The 20,842-nt window shown below is 37.7% G+C and overlaps 1 pseudogene; it reads left to right on the top strand.

Annotated features, from left to right (window-relative positions):
* Window positions 1-19,971: 19,971 nt before the first annotated feature.
* On the top strand, window positions 19,972-20,559 carry LOC102878460 (annotated as a pseudogene).
* Window positions 20,560-20,842: the final 283 nt, after the last annotated feature.

Consider the following 20,842-nt stretch of genomic DNA (forward strand, 5'->3'; position numbering starts at 1 on the left):
AGTATTTCAATGACTGGTGATCTCCTCTGTCTATATTTGGCTATAAAGTACCTTCCTATGAAATATAATTCCTAGATGGCTATCATTTTTCGTGTTCCCTTTGTTCAATATTCACCAACATAAAGGTCCTAATTTGCAACTCCATTTACTTAATTTTCATTCTCCTTCATTTTTCCACTTCTCTTAGGGTGAAAATAATACTCAGTGGTCAAAGAGATAGAATGAATTGTAAATAACAAGTGTCATCTTACTCCCTGCAACTTATCTCAGGTTATGTTAGAGATTTACCAGGTCCCACAAAATATCAAATATATGAGCCTTAAAGGGGAAGTCTCCATACTAGTATGTGAAAAAAATTTTCTAAATTCCAGAAGGGTGAAAGAACAGATGGATACTTTTGAGACATGTGTGTGTGTGTCATTTTTGTTTTACATTTCTTTGGCTCTGTAAGAGAACGCATTTTCTACGAAGTATGGTAGCTGAAGTGAAGAATAATATTAAACCAAACCTGGAAAAAAGAAATGAGAAATAAATAGTTTAGCAAAACTGTAGTTCCATATGCCAATTTTGAAAAGTTTTATTATCAAAATACAGATTTAAAACAATGTGGACGCAGACTAAGACACAAAAGGTAGTGATTGATGTAACAGAGAATATTTTTCTTAATTGGAGTGTATATGTCATTCCAACACATTTATATACATATTTTCAGGTTTTATTCATTAAAGAAATTCAATATTTTAACAAATTTCCACAAAAGTAATTATAGATTGGTGCTTTTTCTCCCCTTAGTAATGATTTATTATATGGAAAGTAAAGCACTGAGTAGCTCTAGCACCGTGGAGCACTGAATCTCTGACATAAGATAAAAATTTGGGGTAAGTTATTATAACACAACAGTTTATAAAACATATATGAGGGGGGAAAAATGAAGAGAATCTCCAATTGCTAGAAATAAAGACTGAACTCTTTGCCAGTGCAGAGGTAACTTAGCAGCAGCCTGATATGGTAGTAGGGTAATTTACATTTTGATGTCCTACAGTTGATAGGCTGAAATATTAATGTTCACATACTGACAAGAAATGTGGACTTTAGCTGCACGAAGCATAGTGCTTAAACCAAGACTGGATGAGCCCCAGAAAGGTTATCCACTCTATGAAAAGACTCCCATAGAAAAACCAACATGACTAACCTGGCAAACTACATGAAGCTTGTTTTGCCCAGGGCTTGGGGAAGAATAGAGAAAAAAAAGAACAAAAAACAAGTCTTTAGCCACCCACATGAACAGTGTGACAATGAAATTTATACCACCAGCCAGTATAAAATCTCAACTCAGAAATTAACATAAATCTCATGTTGAACAGGAAATCTTTGGGTATCTTCAAAAAACACAAAAAAGAGATTTACACAGAAAAAAAGAGATTCCCTTTATTTTCCCCCTCAGATATGTTTTTAAAATTGTTCAGTTGTTACAGTATATCCAACATTTTTTGTGTTTGTAGTTGGAAGTGAGTCTGTGATAGTCCAGTTTTACATGTTGTTGGAATCAGACAATGAGTTACTTTTTATATAAGAAATCATTCAGGAAAAAAAAAAGCCAATCTGAAAAATGTCAGGCTGTGCTTGCAAGAAAAACATTGCAAATCACATAAAGAATTATTCACCATTAGGGAAAATCAACCGATATAGTCAATAAGAGGATTAATACTCCCTCCCAAAACTAGAAGTGATAAAATAATCTGAAAGAAAATAAGAACAATATTATCTAAAATTATTAAATATTTTACTTAAAAGAAATAAACATAATGAAAAGCACAACACTGTATAAAAGAACAATTTAATTGAACAAAAGAACTAAAATGAACTTATTTCCACAAAAAGCCAAAATTAAAAATTTAAAGCATAGACTAAATGCCACATTAAACATAGTAGAAGAGAGGATTAATGAACAAAAATAGAAAATCTGGGATTTTACCTGGAATACAGCATCTGGAATTACCTGAATTGTGAAAGAGAAGTTAAGAAATATGCAGGATAGAATCAGACAGTCTAAAATATATTAAATTAAAATTTCATAAAGGAAAAATAGAGTGAAAAGAAAGGGGCAACATTCAAAAAGATAATGGCAAAGCATTTTTCGGAATTGATTAAACACATCAATTCTCAGATTCAGGAATCCCAATGAATCCTAAGCAGGATGGATTAAAACAGAATACTCAGACACAATGTAGTAAAACTATGAAATGCTGAAGACAAGGAGAAACTCTTAAAAACAGCTAGGAAAAAAAAAAAGATATTAAATTAAAAAATAATAGACCGATAATGAACTTATTACCAAAAATAGACCTGAAGACAATGAAATAATATCTTTAAAGTGCTGAATAACTTTATATTGATAACTGTCAGTGTAGGATTCTATTAGTAGCTAAACTTCTGTATAAAAGAGAAGGTATAATAATGACATTTTCAGACAAACAATGAGTGGGAGTATTTCTTTAAAGATGTTTGATGAAAAAACTACTTAAGAGTATAATAGAATTAGAAGAAATTTAACTCTGAAACGATCAATAGAATAAGGAAAGCAGTGGTGAGAAAATGATTGTTAAGATAGGAGATAAGTCTGAAGACCACTGATTGTTAAAAATATTTAAAAAAATTTTTTTTGTGAGAGTCTTAAAAGTAAGGTAGAACACCATGGAAGATGGGGGATGCTCCAAAGAACTAGAGTATGTATTTTGAGTTCTTATAATGTTTGAGACAAAAGTAGAAATATTGATTTTCCGCATTAAATAAAATTTTAACATAAGCATGTTAAAATAGAATATATATTTACCCCAATAGATGAAGAAAGGAAGTATATAAAAAAAACTAAAGCAAGGAAAATAGAAAATACAAATTAGTTCATATATCAGTATTTAAATAAATAAAAACATCAATTAACACAGTCTCTCAAATTGAATTTTATTTTGACAATTTAAATATCTGTCATGGTAGTTATTAATGTTGTCTGCTACACAGTTCTTATTTTCATTCTGTACTCAGGGTTTGGATTTCACTTGCCTGCCCCTTAGGAGTTAGGTGTGGCTATATAACTGATTATGACCAATTTTGTATAAGGTGAAGTGATACATGTGACACTGGGGTGGAATGTTAATGGCCAGTGCATGACATATCAAGTTTTACCTATTATCTTCTACTATGACCACTAGCAGTGCTGTGGAGAGTGACTGGCTTCTCTGGACCTCAGGGAAGGATGGAGTGGAGCAGAGCTCCCCAGGAAGACTTAAGGGACATACAGCTCAAGAGAGAAATAAATCTTTGTTGTTTTAAGCTGTTGAAGTGTTAGAGCTTTTTATTATCACACACAGGATAGCCCATCCTCACTGATATATACAACAGAAATATGTAAAATATAAAGAAATATACTTTGAAAGTAAAAGGATGAGAAAAGAGATATAGGAAAGCATTAATCAAAAGAAAACCAGCATATTAGCATTAATATTAGAGAAATAATCTTGAAGACAACAAAGAATAATTATTAAAAATAAAGAAATAAAGAAAATTACTCTTATGTAATAATAAAAGGAACAATCTGCCAGGAAAATAATCCTAAATTTTTGTACATCTAACATTATAGCCCCAAATATACAAAATCAAAATGGACAACAGGATTACAAGGCAAAATGGACAACTTCACAATAATAAGCTAATTTCTGCAGTCCAATTTCCCTTAGCCAAGCAAGAGTGGATTGCTGCCCATATAACCTATGACTGGAAATGAATGGCATGTGAAGAGCAATCTCTAGCAGGGCTTCTGGGAAAGGATTTTTTCTTTCTAATAAAAAGGCAGGGGATGCCTTTCAAGCTTTCATCTTTCTTTCTATTTTTGAATGAGATTTCATGAGAAAGCGAAGATTGAAGTAGCAATAGTCATTTTCCTTCAGAGTTCTTCTTATACGATATTTTATAAAACCCCACTTTTTATGCCAGTGTTAATTGCAACCCAAAGCATCCGAACGATACAAAAGTGAGCTTGCCTTCCTAGGTATCAATAATCATAATCAAGGTATGGTGATTAAAACATCATTGTATTAATGAAAAAATAGACAAATTGGTCAATGGAAGATAATATATAGATATGTGAACTTGATGTATAACAGAAGTGGCATTACAAGTAAGTACTATTAAATAAATAATCCTATTAAATAAAAACTCTATTTGGAAAAAAAATTGTTGACATCTGACCTCAGAAATATTAGCATCCTACCTGATAGAAATGTTACCTATTTTTGTAATATATAAATTTACATTTCAGGAGGAGTAAAGACATAAATATGGAATGAAAAACTTTAAAATATTTAGACTATATTGGAGAAATGTTAAATTTTATGTTATGTGTATTTTACCACAATTTTTATAAAAATGATACATTATGGACAAAGACTTAATAATCAATACAAAATAATGAAGTTAAGTTAAAAAAAAAAAAAGACTGTATTGGATTAGAGAAGGATTCCCTAAACACACAAACCACAAATTGTACAAAGAATGATAAATTTAACACAATTAAAATTAAAATTTTCTGTATAACAAAAGACAATCCAAAGTAAAAAAGCAAACCATAGACCTGGAAAAATATTTGTTGCACTTATAACTGACAAAGAATCTATATCCAGAATATATAAAGAACTCCCTCATAGCAATAAAAGAAAGATAATCTATTTTTTAATGGTGAAGGATACAAATAAGTGCTTAGCAGAAGAGAAAACTTTAATGGCCAATAAACATATGGAAAGATACTCAAGCCTTCCAGTGACAGGGAAATGAAGATTAGCTCAGCAATGAATGTCTCTTCACATCCATCAGCTTAACAAAAACAATGTCTTGATCATAGTAAGTGTGGGAAGAATGTGAGTTTTGGGGACTCATACTGATTGTAGAGTGTAAATTGGTATGGCCCCTGCATGGATATTGCCAAGCTACTCTCAAATTGCAAATGTTCAGGTGCTACAAAGCAGGTACACATCCTGAGGAATGTACCCACATGCACAAGGACCTGGATGCAGATCTTCACTGCACATAGTTTACAATAACAAAAAAAAATTGATAGACTCATGCATGAGGTATGGAAAAATTATCCTATATGCATGTAGGGGCTTACTACACAGCAGTTAAAATGAATATCCTAGATCTACTGTATCATCATTAGATCTATTCTGAAAGTGTTAAGGGTTAGGTAAAAAATAAATAAATAAATAAAAAATAAGTTGTGAACATAATATATAATTTTGCTAAATTAAAAAGAAAAAGAAAATAATACTATATATTTACTTACGTATCAAAATATAAAACCACTGATGGGAAATATATAAAAATTTCAGGACTGTGGTTAATTCTGGGATAAATGAGAAAGGAGTATATGTAGTATGTCAAATATATCTGTAATATTTCTTTCTTTAAACACAGAAATAGATCAGAAAGAAATGCCAACCTTTATTAAATCTAAGGTTAGATATACTTAGATGCCTATATATTGTGTTTGAAATGTAATTATTTTTCATGTTTGAAATATAATCAATATATAAATATTTTAAAATAAAATATGAATAATATATTATAAAATAAGAAAAAAGTTAATAAAATGAGTTATGAATGTAGGTGAAAATTTTTTAAATATCATGGTTGGAAGGAGAAAATCCATTCTGTTTTAGAGTGGAAAGAAGAGAAAGGAAGACGTCCGGCTATGTACCCACAGCTTTGGGAAAATCTCACCAGGTAATCAGACTCAGGTGCAGATGAGTTCAGACATTCCTAACAGATTTGCATTTGTAAGTCTGCGAACAGGTGGGAGAGGTGGGTGGTAGACTCCAAGAGAGGAAGCACAGTGTAGAGCCATTGAGAGCTGACCCCTCCTATAACATCCACATGGGCCTTGCTCTGGGTTTAAAGGCCTCAAGAAGCAAACAAGCTCCAGTGTCTTGTGCTGCTACTTGGCCTGTTGCTAGTGTCAACTTGGTCTGATTTCCCCTCCTGGCCAGGACCAGCTTCATGGGCCCCCAACCTGCATGATCACACACTGCCCTACATTCAGAAGAGCCTTATGCTTGGTTTGACATTCTGCTGTTGCTGCCATAGAGCACTGGGAAACTTTAGGTATTTAGGGCGGAAGGCCACATTCATCTTGATATTGACATCTTGTACTAATTCTATTTATATTCAGCAAAACCAACGACAACTTAAAATAAACATGTGATAAGAAATGTAGTTGTGGTATCTCAGAAATGAAATGATTATTTAGGTTGTATTAAGGTAAACACAACCTGATTGTATGCACACAGCATTAACATACACACCTAGAGGGGAAGTCTTGTACAGTGTTTACCATGTCAAAGACACCTGTCTAATGCAGGCTTTCATAGATGCTGATTATGTTTCTTAGGTTTTCATGCTTAAAAATGTTAAAATATATATTAATATTATTTCCAGAAGCCAGACAGAGATGGCTAATTCATACATTTATTTGCACTTAGAAGCTAAAGCAATTCTGGAGAAAGAAGTTTAGGCCTACTGCCTAGGACTACCTAGCAGCCCTTAGCTACTCCTGTCTCTAATGGTTTTGTGATGTCCATGAACAAAATAATGATAAGCCTTCTATGTCACTGATTAGGTTTGAAGCTTATATTATATCAGGGTGAGGGGCAATTCCTTTTTTGAAAGCCTCATTAATTCCTGGTATACATAACCTCTGTGGTGTAAGAAACGTGCCTGGAATGGAAGGAACAAATGTGCAGGAAATTTTTATGTCCATTTTATACTATGATCTGTGGTTGTGAGAGAACTTAAGGTATTCAGCGCAATGGCATTCTTGTTCATGGCATTCCACTCGGCTCTTGGGGAACATAAACCAGTCGTCTCCAGTGGAAGTCTCAAGTTCCCTTTAGGAAAACATTAGGAGAAAATAGACATAACAGAAACATATTCGATTTTTAAATGTCATCTAAACCACAAAGAGTCTCTGATATGAAAGACCCAAATTCTTCTTTGGTCTACTTAAGCTGAGTAGTCGCCACATTATCACAACATACTGGGGCTCAAAGAATTAGAAACAGTGCAGCTGGCATCTCAGTGCTACTGTACTTTCTGCCTCTGTGAAAGTCAATTAACTTCTCCAAGCCTCACTTTCCTCATCTATAAAATGGGAGCGCTGTTGGGATCTTCTTCATAAGGCTGGGGACTTGATGAGCTCATGCACTCAGGAAGCTTTAGGTGGGTGATAAAGATGATAATTAACAGGGGCTGTCAGGTGTCTGGCTTCTGGTGTCAGGACCTATCTCCTGTCCCTAAATTCAGTGCAGAGAGAATCTATGTTACAGCGATAGGCCTAGAAGCCAAGAGAAAAAAGGGATATTTCAGTTCTGAGACTGAGACCCTGGATAAGATGGAAAAACTAGCAAGAAAGAAGCGGGGCAGAGTAGGTCTAACTGATGACTCAAGAAATAAAAAAAACATTGAGACTTACTGTTTTTGGTAAACATTAAATACTTCCAGGAAGGACTAAAGACATCACTGGCCATCCTGAGTTACTAATGTGGAAAGCAATATACCTAAATGATTCAGCTCTCCAGCTTTGGAGATGGACAACTCAAGCCTGTTCTGGCTGGTACTTTAGGCCAGTTCCTTCACCCCTATAAGCTCAGATCTCTCACCTGTAAGACTGGCCTATTAGTTATGCCTTCCTTGTGGGCTTGTTGAAGTGTTAAATATTTAGCCCTCAGTCATGTTAGCTAGTATTCTTTTTAATATGTTTCCAGAGAAGAACTATGTTTAGAGGATAAAGTGGACCACAAATCACATTTTTGACATGCCTTTCAGACAACGAATCAAAGGTTTAGCATTTCTGAATGTTCACAGCCTGGCTCAGTCAGTCTTTCCTCTTGCCCTCCTCCCCTGGTGTCCATAGTATTGTGGCAGCCCTCTTGAGGACTTCATAGCCAGCCAGCCGACATACTGTTTTATGACCTGAAAACTCAGTCATCTGAAGACTCTCTGACATAAGCATGAGTCACCTCTAAATATTACAAACTGTGAGGCTAATGCTAGTTGTTTGCACAGACTATGAGGTCTCAGCTCTATAGGATCATGTCTCCTTAAAAATTCCTAGACATGTATTAGTCAGACCACCCTCAGATCAGAAAGGAGAGCCTGCCTCCAGATTTTGTATGGAACTTATGGAACCTCCCGAATAAGCAGTGTTGGCCACACTCCTTGGCCTATGAGGCCAGGGCCAGATATATGACTGAATGGATGAATCTCTATGAAATAGTCCCTTCTACCCTATATAGTGCCTGCCTCTACCAGGCCCGCCACAAACATCTGAAACTCCTGGGTCTTTGAAAAAAAACTCATGCTGGAGACTTTTCAAAATTAGACTTTATTTTTCATAGCAGTTTGAGATTTTCAGAAAAAGTGTACCCAAATTCGAGTTCCTATATACTCTCTCTCCCCACTCTCAGTTTCTCCTATTATTAACATGTTGTGTTAGTGTGGTTGTTCGTTACAATTGAAGAACCAATATAGATACACTATTATTAACCAAAATTCATAGATTACATTAGCTTTCACTCTTGGTGTTGTATATTCTATGGGTCTTGACAAATTCATAACATCATATATCCACCATTACTGTATCATACAGAAGAGTTTCACTGACCTTAAAATCCCTTGTGCTCCATTTATTTGTCCCTCTTCATAACCTCTAACCACCACTTATCATTTTATTTTCTCTGTAGTTTTGCCTTTTCTAGAATGTTGTATAGTTAGAATCATATACAAAGTAGCCTTTTCAGATTGGCTACTTTTACATAGTAATAGGCATTTCAGTTTCTTCCAAGCCTATTAAGGAACATCTTGGTTGCTACTAATTTTTGGCAATTATGAATATAGCTGCTATAGACATTTATATACAGGTTTTGTGTGGACAAAAGTTCTGTGTAGACTGTTTTTTCATTGTTAAGATCTTCAGATTGATTCTAGGTCTTCTATTCTGTTTTTTCTTTTTTTTCCTTAGAGAGAACATTAAAAAAGAGTTTTCATTTTAAAGTTTCTCATTAGAAAGGTGGGCTGGTGAAGTGAGAAGAATGGACTTTTGTCTTTAGGAGTCATTTAAACTCTCTGAACTTTGGCTTATTCATCTACTGGAGGAGTGGTAACATAAAGGCTGGGAAATATGTGTGAAGATAGTAGTTAAATAATAAGAAGTGGTAAATAAATTTCTTTTTTTTTAATTTCTCTGTACTTTTTATTCCTTCTTCCCATCTCTCCTTTCATCTTTTCCTGATGAAAAATTCAAAAAAGTAGATTTCCAAATGATCTTTAATTTTCACACATTTTCGTCTAGTATCTGAAAATTTTCAATACTACCCCAATTTCTATCCTTGATAAATCATACATTATAATTCTGAATGTATACTGACATTTCTGTTTTGGCTCTGCCCTTATGATGAAAGAGAAATGGGGTTAATTCTAAGGTGAGTCTTCATTGGCTGGAAGTAGCCACTTGCCTGAGTGGTGAGAGGGGCTTGGGAGTGGCCAGTGAGGGAGGAAAGGAAAATAATAGTGAGGGAGTGCTGTCGTGCTCACTTAAAATTGAGAGCTTAATAGTGCACCATAGATCATGCAGTAGGTTCTATGCTAACAGTTTATGCCAAGTCTTGATGACTCAGTGACATAGTTTTAGATGTCACAGGTCAGCGAGCACATGAGTAGCATGGTCTGGGCACTTTGAATCAAAAATTTTAAAAGCTGTGTATATATAGTAGCTACCTTAAAGGGCTGAAAAATAAAATCATCTATTCTCTACCCAATTGCTTTACCAAATAAGAGAAAAAACATTTAAAATGGAGTTATCCGAACTGGCCAATCAAAGGCAGTGAAAATATTCCTGCTCAGATAGGCTACCAGAATTGAAAGAGGTTTCAATGTGACCTTCTATAACCATCTGTGATTTCTGCTTCAAGCCCTGCATTGGATCCCTGTGCTGTCTTGACAAGGTCATCATGATCTGACCCATGCCCTGACAAGGTCATCATAATCTCATAAAGTTCATAAAGACATTCTGAACTTTAAAAGTTTCCAGGAGGCCAGTAGTCTTCCCCTAGATCCTTTAGAAAATGTTGGTCATACCTCCTAGAAGAGCCCACCCACATGTCTCCATTACACTCTCTCTTTATTACTCTCTGAGCAGCCTTGCACCACCGTACTGTGCATACCCATTGCATCATTTACTTCCCTTATCATGGCATTCCTCTTTCTGTTGTTATCTGCTTATGTGTCTCCATCTGTCTTCTGGAATGCAAGCTCCATGACAACAGAAATCAGCTTTACTCCATCATGCCTGTGGGGTATGGCTTTGCCTGATACTGAGTAGGGTCTCAATAAATGAAAGAATCTAAAATTAGACTCAAGAAGACTGAAGCACATATAAAAGGCCAGAGGATTTTGTGAATAGGGAAGGAGCTTAGTATTACTACTACTCATATCACAACTGTTAGGACAAGCAAATATACAACACAAAAGAATTATCTTCCCCAGATAAGCCTGGGGCATAAGCTGCTGATTGGCTGCCCAGCATTCAGAAGTTTCTTCTTTCTTACTAACAGGATCCCAATTTTGTCCAAGGAGACAATGTTGCAGATTTTAAAAATTAAAGCTCCACTTATGATATTTTTTGCAATTGGAGGTACAATTTCAGACAGCTCTCACCAGTGAGAAGCAGATTTCTGGAGATTCAGGGAAAGTTTGGTTTTCTTGATAGGAGCAGCACCTTTCCTCCTGTGGCTTCCCTTTTCCTCATTTTGCCTGGGATGCAAAGGGAAGGTGAGGTATAACCACTATAAGGATGAGCCTATATTCTAAGGAAGGCAGATCAGAAAAATAGGAGCCTTGGACTTTGAAAATTTGGTGGCACCTACCTTCAGATGTACCACTGAATGAGGAAAACAAACTGCTTAAGCCACAGTAGACTAATTTGTGTTCCATGAAGAATTCAACTTCTAAATTACACAGAGCTTCATCTCTAGGCTCCTAAAGTGAGTGCATTTGGGTTTAGGGGTGGGGGAAGCCTCTATTTTGCATGGCCTAATGCGTACGAGGCACAGGAAACCAGCAGGGCTTAAACATCTGGTCATTTAAGACTCAATTCATAGGTGGCTCTGCCACCATTAGTCCTGCTGCCATGAAGATATGTGATTAACACATGTTCAGAAGCTGCAGTAAATCAGATCAAACTCTGCCGCCCTCCTCCCCACACACTTCCTACAACATCTCCCTTTCAATATCCCTTCCACATTCCACTCTTTTACCATACTAGCTCCCTTTTTAGGCCTTTTTTATGATGAGGTATGGCCATTTGAACTTCTCCATATCTCTGTTGGCTTTTTACAGGGAACTGGATCGGAGAAGTTCACATATACAGCAGAAACTGTATTGTCTAAACATGTTTATACATCTCCCGTCCAACCAACTCTTAGAGTGTTGTCCTGGAATCCCAAGTATTTATGGTTTACAAATTTCTCTTATAGTTCTGGGAGGCCAAATACCTCATCTTAGTGGTTTTTTTTAGTGTATGTATGTGTATGTGTGTATGTTTGTGTGTGTGTGCATGTGTGCACATAAAAATTACCTGGGAAACTTACGTAAATTCTTTTCTCAATTTCCACTCCTAGAAATTACAATTCCACTGCTGGAACCCAGGAATTTGAATTGTTAACAAGCATCCATGTGTGTCAGCTGTAGGTGGTCTCTGGATTAGAACTGAAGAAATATTGAGCTATGATAGGCCTGAGGTGGCTCTATGTGAATGAGCTGGTACCCGCCAGTTAATAAGGTTTAGAGGAAGATGAAACTATATTCAGGCCTAGGGATCAGGGTAAGTGGATAAGAGATATGGGAAAAAAATCTGACATGAGAGAGGGGAAATGATACTAAAATAGAAAGATGAAATTGTTACAAGACAAAATTTCCATCTCCACAGAAGTTTGGACCTGTCATTTTGGACCTTGTACCTTATCATGACAGAACATTAATATCAAATTTCTGCTTAGCTTAATGATTAAATGCTTATTATAATAGGTTGTTAAACCAATAGAACACGAAGCATAAGCACTTTAATTATACTACTCATTATCTTTAAAGCATTTAAAGTTAGCTATGTTGACATAGTCCAAGTTCTTACCCAGAACCAGATCATTTGAATTCAGAAGACTGTGTGTAAGCATGTACAAGGTAAATAGGGTGTGGTGTGTCATAATTCAACCCCACTCAGAATGGGCCGGCTGGACCCCCTCCATGCCCACAGGCTAGCTGACAGGCTGCGACGTGGGTACTTGTACACTGGGGCAGTGACCCTGCCTCTGTACCTGAACGGCTTTCTTTTTTGCCACTAGTTGCCATCTGAGTTAACTCAATATATTCTTTCAGCCAATAGAGGGCTAAAGTATCCACATCAACACAGGCCGAAGCTGGTTTGTATTTCACCTGGACCGTTTATGGCTGCCGTTTTCCTATTGCTAAGATGACAAGATTCTTGAAGTGATATCTCTGGCTGTTAGTGCAACTAGGTGGCTTCCTGGGGTTCAAATAAGATGAATAGCAGTTAGGTTCACATATGTTCTTTCGTGCTTTAAAATGACCACTCGCAATGCAACCTGCCTACTCTTATAGCAGAGTGACTTGACCTCTCATCCAGAAATCTCCTATTCTGAAATAACATGCCACAGGTGAGTTGTGTGTTCATGCACACATAGGTACTTAGAGACACTCCATTGTTTTCATTATTCTCTCAAAGTGGCCACCAATCTAGAGTCCCACAGCTACGTTCTGGCCCAAGATATTCATGTGAAAACGTGACAGATGATTTATAAGATATATGAATGAATAATTTTATTTAAATGTCTTAGAAAAAAATAAACTATTGATCAAAACATCAATTTTATGGATTTTTAAATGTGAAGCAAGATTATTTTTAAATAGTTGATTTAAATAAATATATCACCTCAATAATTATGCAGGTGGCACACTGATACATCAAAAAATCAGGAAGAAGACAACTTCTTGATATTTGGGAACTCATTTTAGCCACTTGGGCTTCATTGTGGTTCCACACACTCTGCTGTTCACGCCTCAAAGGACTGCCCCTGCATCCCATCTTCTAGGCCCTAACCCACAGGCCCAACACTGACTTGTCTCCTAGCCTCATCTGTCCATTTCTTCTTTGAATCTTTTCTGACTTTCCAGAAGAGCAGCCCCTCCTGCTCTGTGCCCCTTGGTACCCTCACCATCTTCTCTCACACACCTTCAACAGGTAACTGAATGTCTTTGTCTGGGTGCCTGTTTCCTCTGAGGCTTAAAGCTTCTTCAAGGAGAACTCAAGTCTCCCTCACACATTGATCCTTGCTGACTTACCTAAGGCTGGGCTCATTGTAGATGTTCAAAAAGAAATGTCTATGGAATAAGTGAGCAGATGAATGAGTGCATGAACGAATGAACAAGGGATAGGTGAACAGTATATATCAAAACTTTTGTGATGTTAGAAATTTTTCTATGTTAGGAAAACAATATTTAAGAGCATGCTATTGCAAGACAGACCTGAGTTCAAAATCTGGTTCTGACACAAATTAGTTTGGTGACTTCAGGTAAGTTGCTTAACTAACTCCGTTTTCTTATTTGTAAACTGGATGTAACAAGTAATACTGAGAAAATATTTAAAAAGTATGTATGTATGTATACACATACACATTATTGACATAGACTGGGCTCAGTGAAAGCTTAATATTAAAGCCCATTTTATATAAAAAGTGCTTGAAAAATTATCCACATTTTTTTTCTTAGCAAGCACATTCCTGTTTTATCCACAGAAGATGTAGGATATAATGTAATGTGTACTAACTATTTAGTGTTTTCAGTGGGAGCACCACATGTTGACCTGCACAGTAACCCACTTCTCTGATAATGTTGGTTGGCATTTCACTAGCTCCTGTATTGATATCTGGCCACCGCATGTTATTTTCCCTGTGATCACATATGAAAGCCTAGATTCCCATCTCATTTCTTCATTCCTGCAAATAGCTTTCTGCTGGTTTCCTATTTTCCTCAGCAGCTTCACATCTCACTTTATCTCATTCTCCCTATAAGGTCCTTCACTGTCAACACAGATTTGCAATACTTGTTTCACAGATAAAATGGAGGATGAGGGGCAGGGTTGTTCATGATCTCCTTAGTGTCCTTCAAATTTGTCAGCATCATCTCTTGTCTCTCTAAGCCTGACTTCTACATCATTCCCTTTGGTGTTCTATTCCTTCTCAAAACTTCTGCCTCTATTTTGTCTCAGGACTTTTTCTTTTTCATGAACATCTTGCCCTTTGCATGCAAATTTTCTTTAAAATCTTCCATCCTGAAATGGACCAATAAAGCAAAACAATCTTTACTTTAACTCTTAAGCTCAAGACTTAACTCTCTCTCTGCCTTCAGAGTCAGCTTCTCTGACCATTTTTGCCTTTTTAGCCCCACTTTACTCCTTGCCAAACTCTCATCTATCTTTTTACCTCAGTATTCTACTTAAAGCCCTGTCTCTAAGGTCTTTTACAACCTTCTAATTGCCAAATTAAATGGCTTTGTCTCATGCTGTGTAAGCTATTGGCAGCATTTATGGCATTTACTGACCCTGTTCATTTCTTGAAGCTGCTCTCTCTTGGTTTCCATGGTTTTACCTCTTTTTATTGTTTTAGCCACTTTCCCCATTTCTTCTGCCCATCTTCTGGCTCCATCACCCCAGAATTCTTTGTATAGCTGCTTTTCTTACCACATACTTGCCCAGGAGACTCTCACTCACTCTTACTGCCACCAGTCTGCCTGTGCTCCCAAATCTTTCTCCAAACTCTCTTTTTATCCTAGACCCTTATTTATAGTTACTCTACTCCCAAGTGTATCTCAAACTTGACATATAAAAGCAGAACTCATCATTAGGTGACCCTACCCAAGGTCTGTCTGCTAGATTGCTAGAGGGTATTTTGAGTGTAACTCACAAACTGTGAGTTAGATGCCTGACCAAACCACGATCAGGTTTTGTAACTGTGGACAAGTAACAATGTCTATTCTTAACTCAGTTTGCTCACTTGTAAAATGGAAAGACTAATTCTGTAAGACTGTATGTATGTGGATGAATTAAGATAAAGTGTGTAAAATTTGGAGCACAAACGAAGCCCCTTTACTCTGTATTGCCTCATCACCTTGCCAACCATTTATCTTTTTCATTCTACTCTAGCCTGTCCTGACCCTCTAAAACAGAATCATTTTTCTTCACAGATATTCTCTTCCTTGAAGTATAGTTTACATATTTCCATAGATCTCTGTTCACATGCTGTTTTCCCCCTCTACATTGTGTGATCCTGAGTTCATGCTAAATCTCTGAATTCTCACACCAGGTATTCAACAAACCAGGCACACTTAAGCATTCAACAAATGTAAGGTGAATTGGATTCAGTTGAACAAAGCATAATAGATACTACTTAATAAGATTCTAGAAAAAGTAAAGTCCATGTCCTCATTTTTACTTCAAAGTGCTGAGTTTCAAAAATTGAGTTTACAGGGGTAAAAATTTCTTAACTAACCTAAGAAAGTTAACTAATTAAAAGTATTATTTCAACTGCAATCCCAGGAAATTTTCTGGAGTCAACTTTGGTGTTCTTGGACTTTCTAGGCAGGCCTTCCCATCTAACATGTAGAGTGTAGAAAGGCTTTAGTTATCAGGTCACTGCCATTTTTTTTTTTTTTTTTTTTTGGAAAGGTGGGTTGGAGTCTCCTTCCAACTTTTTTTGAGGAAAGCTGAAAAAATGGAAACTTCTTAAGTAATTGATTTAGCTTCCCTGAAGCTCCTGGTTCTTGGCAGGTCAGATATTGGAAACTACAATAAGATTCTTTTTTCTGTTATGTTTTGAACATTTGCTTCTTATTCCATATAAAACTGCAGTTGCTATGAGGAGATGTTGTTGGGTCATTCAGAATACAAGAAAGGAAAATAATGGTAACACATATACACACTGCAAAGTGGGCAAATGTTTCTTCTTATCCTTCTTATATTTTTCCTCAGAGAAAGTGTTGAATTGGGGGATGAGGGATGAATTTTGAGAAGCTCAGGTCACCAGGATGCCTGATCATTGCTAGGACTTGTGAAAAGGAGGTATCTTCTCTACCCTTCCTTCTCTCAATATCCTGGGTGCAAGCATAGGGCTGCTGCAAGGTTGTGTAGGGACTCTCTCAAAAATTCTCACTGATGCCTTCTGTATTTTGGCTTTTCCCTTATTTTTTTCCTCACCCCTATCATTCTGAAGGCACCAAAATGACGCTCTGAGACATTAACCTGAAAAAATGGCACATTGGCTGAAAGCCCAAGTGAAGCTTCAAATAATGATTATTTAGGGTACACTCTTCAGGCCTTTTTGTATATTGGATACAATGCTGCTCTGAACAGTGTCATATTTTACTCACTAGTAAGGTACCCAACTCTTTTGTGACCAATACAGGTTTCAGAGAGAGAGGTGGGAGATGAGTCGCTTCTCTCAGCAGTGGAGAAGCGCAGTGTAATCAAAATTAACCAAGAGAGTACATGCAACACATGCAAATTGTCACATGTACTCTCTTGGTTAATTATGCTAGATGAATAGAAAGTGCTTTGTAAATCATAATTATTGCTTTTTTTTTTTTTTTTTACATATGTGCTATTATTTTATCTCTATCATTCCACTAACTTCTCACATGCAACTCTTTCTCCATCAAAGGTCCCTTTTCTAGTTCCAAGTCCCCTGTGACTCTCTGTTTTATTAAAGTGAAGACGTCATCAGGAAAAAAAAAATTCCATAACAAGTGTTTATCATTGAATGCCAACCTCTCAGCATCCCCTGTGCGAGGAACACCAAGCCCTGGGGAGCTGGCTTTTGTGAGACCAGGCTCAAGGCAGAAAAAGAGGATAATTCAGTGTGTGTGTGTGTGTGTGTGTGTGTGGTGTGTGTGTGTACACACATGTCTAGAGTTTGTTAAGGATTGAAGTAGAAGGAGTTAGGGGTTTGGATAGAAAGCGTAAATTTAGAATCCAGGGATTTCTTGGAAGGAGAGACCACAGTGATGATGACCAGGAAATACTTGAAAAGAATAGTGATCCTGAGGGTGAGGAGAGTTGTTGAGAAGAGTAATGGGAAAGAGGACTCCCTTCCCTGATCCCCACCGTTTGCCTCAGGCTACCTTGGGAAGCCTGCTTGGAGCCTCAGGACAATTCATAGAGTTAGCGATGTAACCCTGAGAAAAATCTCTGCAGTCACTACCTTTTTTTTTTTTTTTTGCATGCCCATCACTTGTATTCTTTTTGCTCATGTTTCCTTGGTTCTAGCATTACACCTGGTGTCTAGGCTCCCATGGACCTCTTGCCACTCTCTTCCAATGTGCTAATAATATTGTCTTTTCTCATATTTGTTGTTGATTGTATTTTTTTTTTTTAAGGAAGGATAAAAGATTTCCATATTCTCTGCACATATCCAGTCACAGTGCATTGGACTGAAAGATTTTTTCTGAATAGCCCCAACCCTATATGGGGCTTCTGTGAATCTCATTCTGTTTACTACTGATTTCTCTGCCTTACTGTTCTTGAAAGCTCATGTTGTGGTGGGGAATATAGCACAACTCCCTGTCTAGAGATGCTCATCTAACCATGAGACCTAGACAGGATCTTGAGTGGCTAGGAGAGTAGGGAGAAGACAGGAGACAATGCAGGGCTAATTTAAAGTCAGATGACCTAATTTATAAAGGAGGAGACGATATTTTCAAATTCTTATAAAAAACTGATTTTCTCAAACTGGAAGGCTGTTGTGGCACCTATACTCATTGTTGCTAAGTAAGCCAAATAGTTTTATGTTAATAAAATTCTGGGCAAGATAACAAAAGAGACAAATGCTGTGCTTGCCTTCACCCATAACTACATTAAAATTACAAATAAATTATAGAACAATCAACCTAGAGAACCTTCTGAAGACTAGCTTAACAGAATTCCTATAACTAAGGATATGTAAAAGAGGGCACATCAAGACTGGTAGGAGCAGCAGAAATGTGAAAGGGTCTGTGTCCACACCCATGTGTAGCATTTGAGCATCAGGAGGAATATCTTGGCAGCAGAGGTTTCCCCTGAGAAATGAGGGGCCCCAGCCCCACACTGGGCTCCCCAGCCCAGAGTTCCAGTGGCGGGAAGAGGAGTCCCCACATCTGGCTATGAAAATCAGTGGGGATTCCGTCCATCAGGGTGTGACTAAAGGCTGCTAGAAACCCAGTTGTCTTCTTAAAGGGCCTGTGCACAGACTGTCTTGCTCACAGGCACTTAGCCCGGGCTCTGGAGGAAGGACAATGACTTGGGAGGAATGAGAGACATACAGGGAGAGACTGACTTGTGTGGCTTCAGGGCGAGGACTGAAAGTTTAGTTGACGTTGTCCCTGTGTTGAGCCCTCCTCCCTTGTAGGCTACAGGTGGGTGCCACTTTTTCTATATTGCGTCCTCTCCTTACACAGTTAAATCTGAATCTGCATTGTCCTGATGAAATCTACTTACACCACCCTAGTGACTCCCTGGGACCCTCCCCCACCGAAATCACACACCATCAGAGGCACTTTTGGCTGCTGGCAACCAGCCCTGACCCACACACTGCAGGAGGCTCTTTCAGCAGCAAACAGCTAACCTCGGCTTGTACACCACCAGAGACACTTTGGGTGGTGGGCAATCAGCTCCAGTCTGCACTGCAGTCTTTCTTTGACAGTTCTCAGCTGTCTGTGGTCCCGAGGCAGGCAGTTGCTTGCCTCGGTGAGCTCTGAGACTTTCGTAAGTTTCAATAGGTTCAGAACTCGTGCCAAATCTGAATCTTCATTAACTTGGTAAACATCACCCTTGTGACTTCCTAGGACCCCACATCAACTAACTCATGTACCTTCTAAGGCTCTTTCAGTGGTTGTACCTTATGCGAAGCTGACAGGTGGCATCAAACCTCTGGGTGCCCTGAGACTTTTGCTCATCTGCCTCAGGCCTAGTACTGATGACAGCCCATCCCATTTTGCAGCATGGCCTCTCCCACCTGTCTCCAGGTCCAACATAAGCAGCAACCAGTCACAGAGAGCTGTGTAGCTTCTACCAGATAGCCCTGAGCCAGTCACAGGCAGCTGCTGACTTTGGCCTGCACAAGAGACTCTCCACAGAGGCCCCAAAACCAATACACCTAGAAGCTGGCTTCAAACCACAACAGAGTACTATTCAATTAGCTCTACAAGTGGCACACACAAAGGGTGGTCTCAACAGGCACATAAGCCTACTGAGGTGAATCCCACTCCATGGGGTCAGCCACCACAGACACTCCCATCCACTGACATGCCAACAGCAAGCAAGTCTCAACTATAATAAGAGGGCACACACAACCCTCACAAGAAACACCCAGAGCAGGTGATCAGTGAGATTATGCCACTGGGCCCCACAGGGCACCTACTAAATAAGGCCACTTGGGCAGGACTGGGAGATGTAGCAGATACAATTAACACATAGAAACAAACACAGGGAGGCAGCCAAAATTAGAAGACAAAGAAACATGTCCCAAATTTAAAAATAGGAGAAAACTTTTAAGAGAAAGAACAAAATGAAATGGAGGCAAGCAACCTACCATATACAGAGTTTAAAACACTTGTTACAAGGATGCTCAATGAACTTAGGAAAAGAAAAGATGAGCTCAGTGAGAACTTCAACAAAGAGATAGCAAAAAACAAACAAACAAAAAAACAAAAAAACCTAGAACTGCCATTTGCAGTACTTTGAGCTCCATAGACACAGTGCTTGGGCAAGTGCAAACTGGATGGGCACCATGAGACTCTATGGTCACTGACAAAAAATAATTAAACATGAGCAAAGGAGATCCTAAGAACCAAGAGGCAAAATGTTATCACAAGCATTTTTTTTTTGTGTAAACTTGTCAGGAGTTGCACAAGAAGAAACACCCAGATGTTTCAGTCAAATTCTTAGTTTTCTAAGACATGCTCAGAGGAGTAGAAGACCATGTTGGCTAAGGAGAAATGAAAATTTGAAGACATTACAAATGCAGACAAGTCCTGTTATGAAAAAGAAATAAAAGCTTATATCCCACCTAAAGGAGAAACAAAAAAGAAGTTTTAGGATCCCAATACACCCAAGAGGCATCCTGCAAACTTCTTGTTTTGTTCTGAGAATTGCCCAAAAATCAAAGGAGAGCATCCTGGCCTCTCCAATGGTGATGTTGCAAAGAAGCTGGGACAGATGTGGAATAACATTGATATGGATGACAAGCAGCCTTATAAAAAGAAGGCTGCTAAGCTCAAGGAAAATTGCGAAAAGGATATTGCTGCATATCAACCTTAAGAAAGCCTGATGCAGCAAAACGGAGAGTTTTCAAGGCTAACAAAAGCAAGAAAGAAAAGGAAGTGGATGAAGATGAAGAAGAAAATGATGAATAAGTTGGTTTTAGTGCAGTTTTTCTCTCTTGTCTATAAAGCATTTAACTCCCCTGTACATAACTCATTCCTTTTAAAGGAAAAAAAAACAAAAAACAAAACACGAAATGTAAGGCTGTGCAAGCTTTGTTTTTAAACTGTACAGTGTCAGTTTTAGTATGGTTAACACACTATCAAATATGTCTTTTGATAGCCTTGTCCTGATGGCATTTTCAATAGCCACTAACCTTGCCTGGTGTAGTAGGGGCATTGTAACTTGGTGTGAAATTTTAAATCAGGTTCTTGT

This window comes from Pteropus alecto, unplaced genomic scaffold (assembly GCF_000325575.1).
Source record: "Pteropus alecto unplaced genomic scaffold, ASM32557v1 scaffold109, whole genome shotgun sequence".
In the NCBI taxonomy this organism is placed as follows: Eukaryota; Metazoa; Chordata; class Mammalia; order Chiroptera; family Pteropodidae; genus Pteropus; species Pteropus alecto.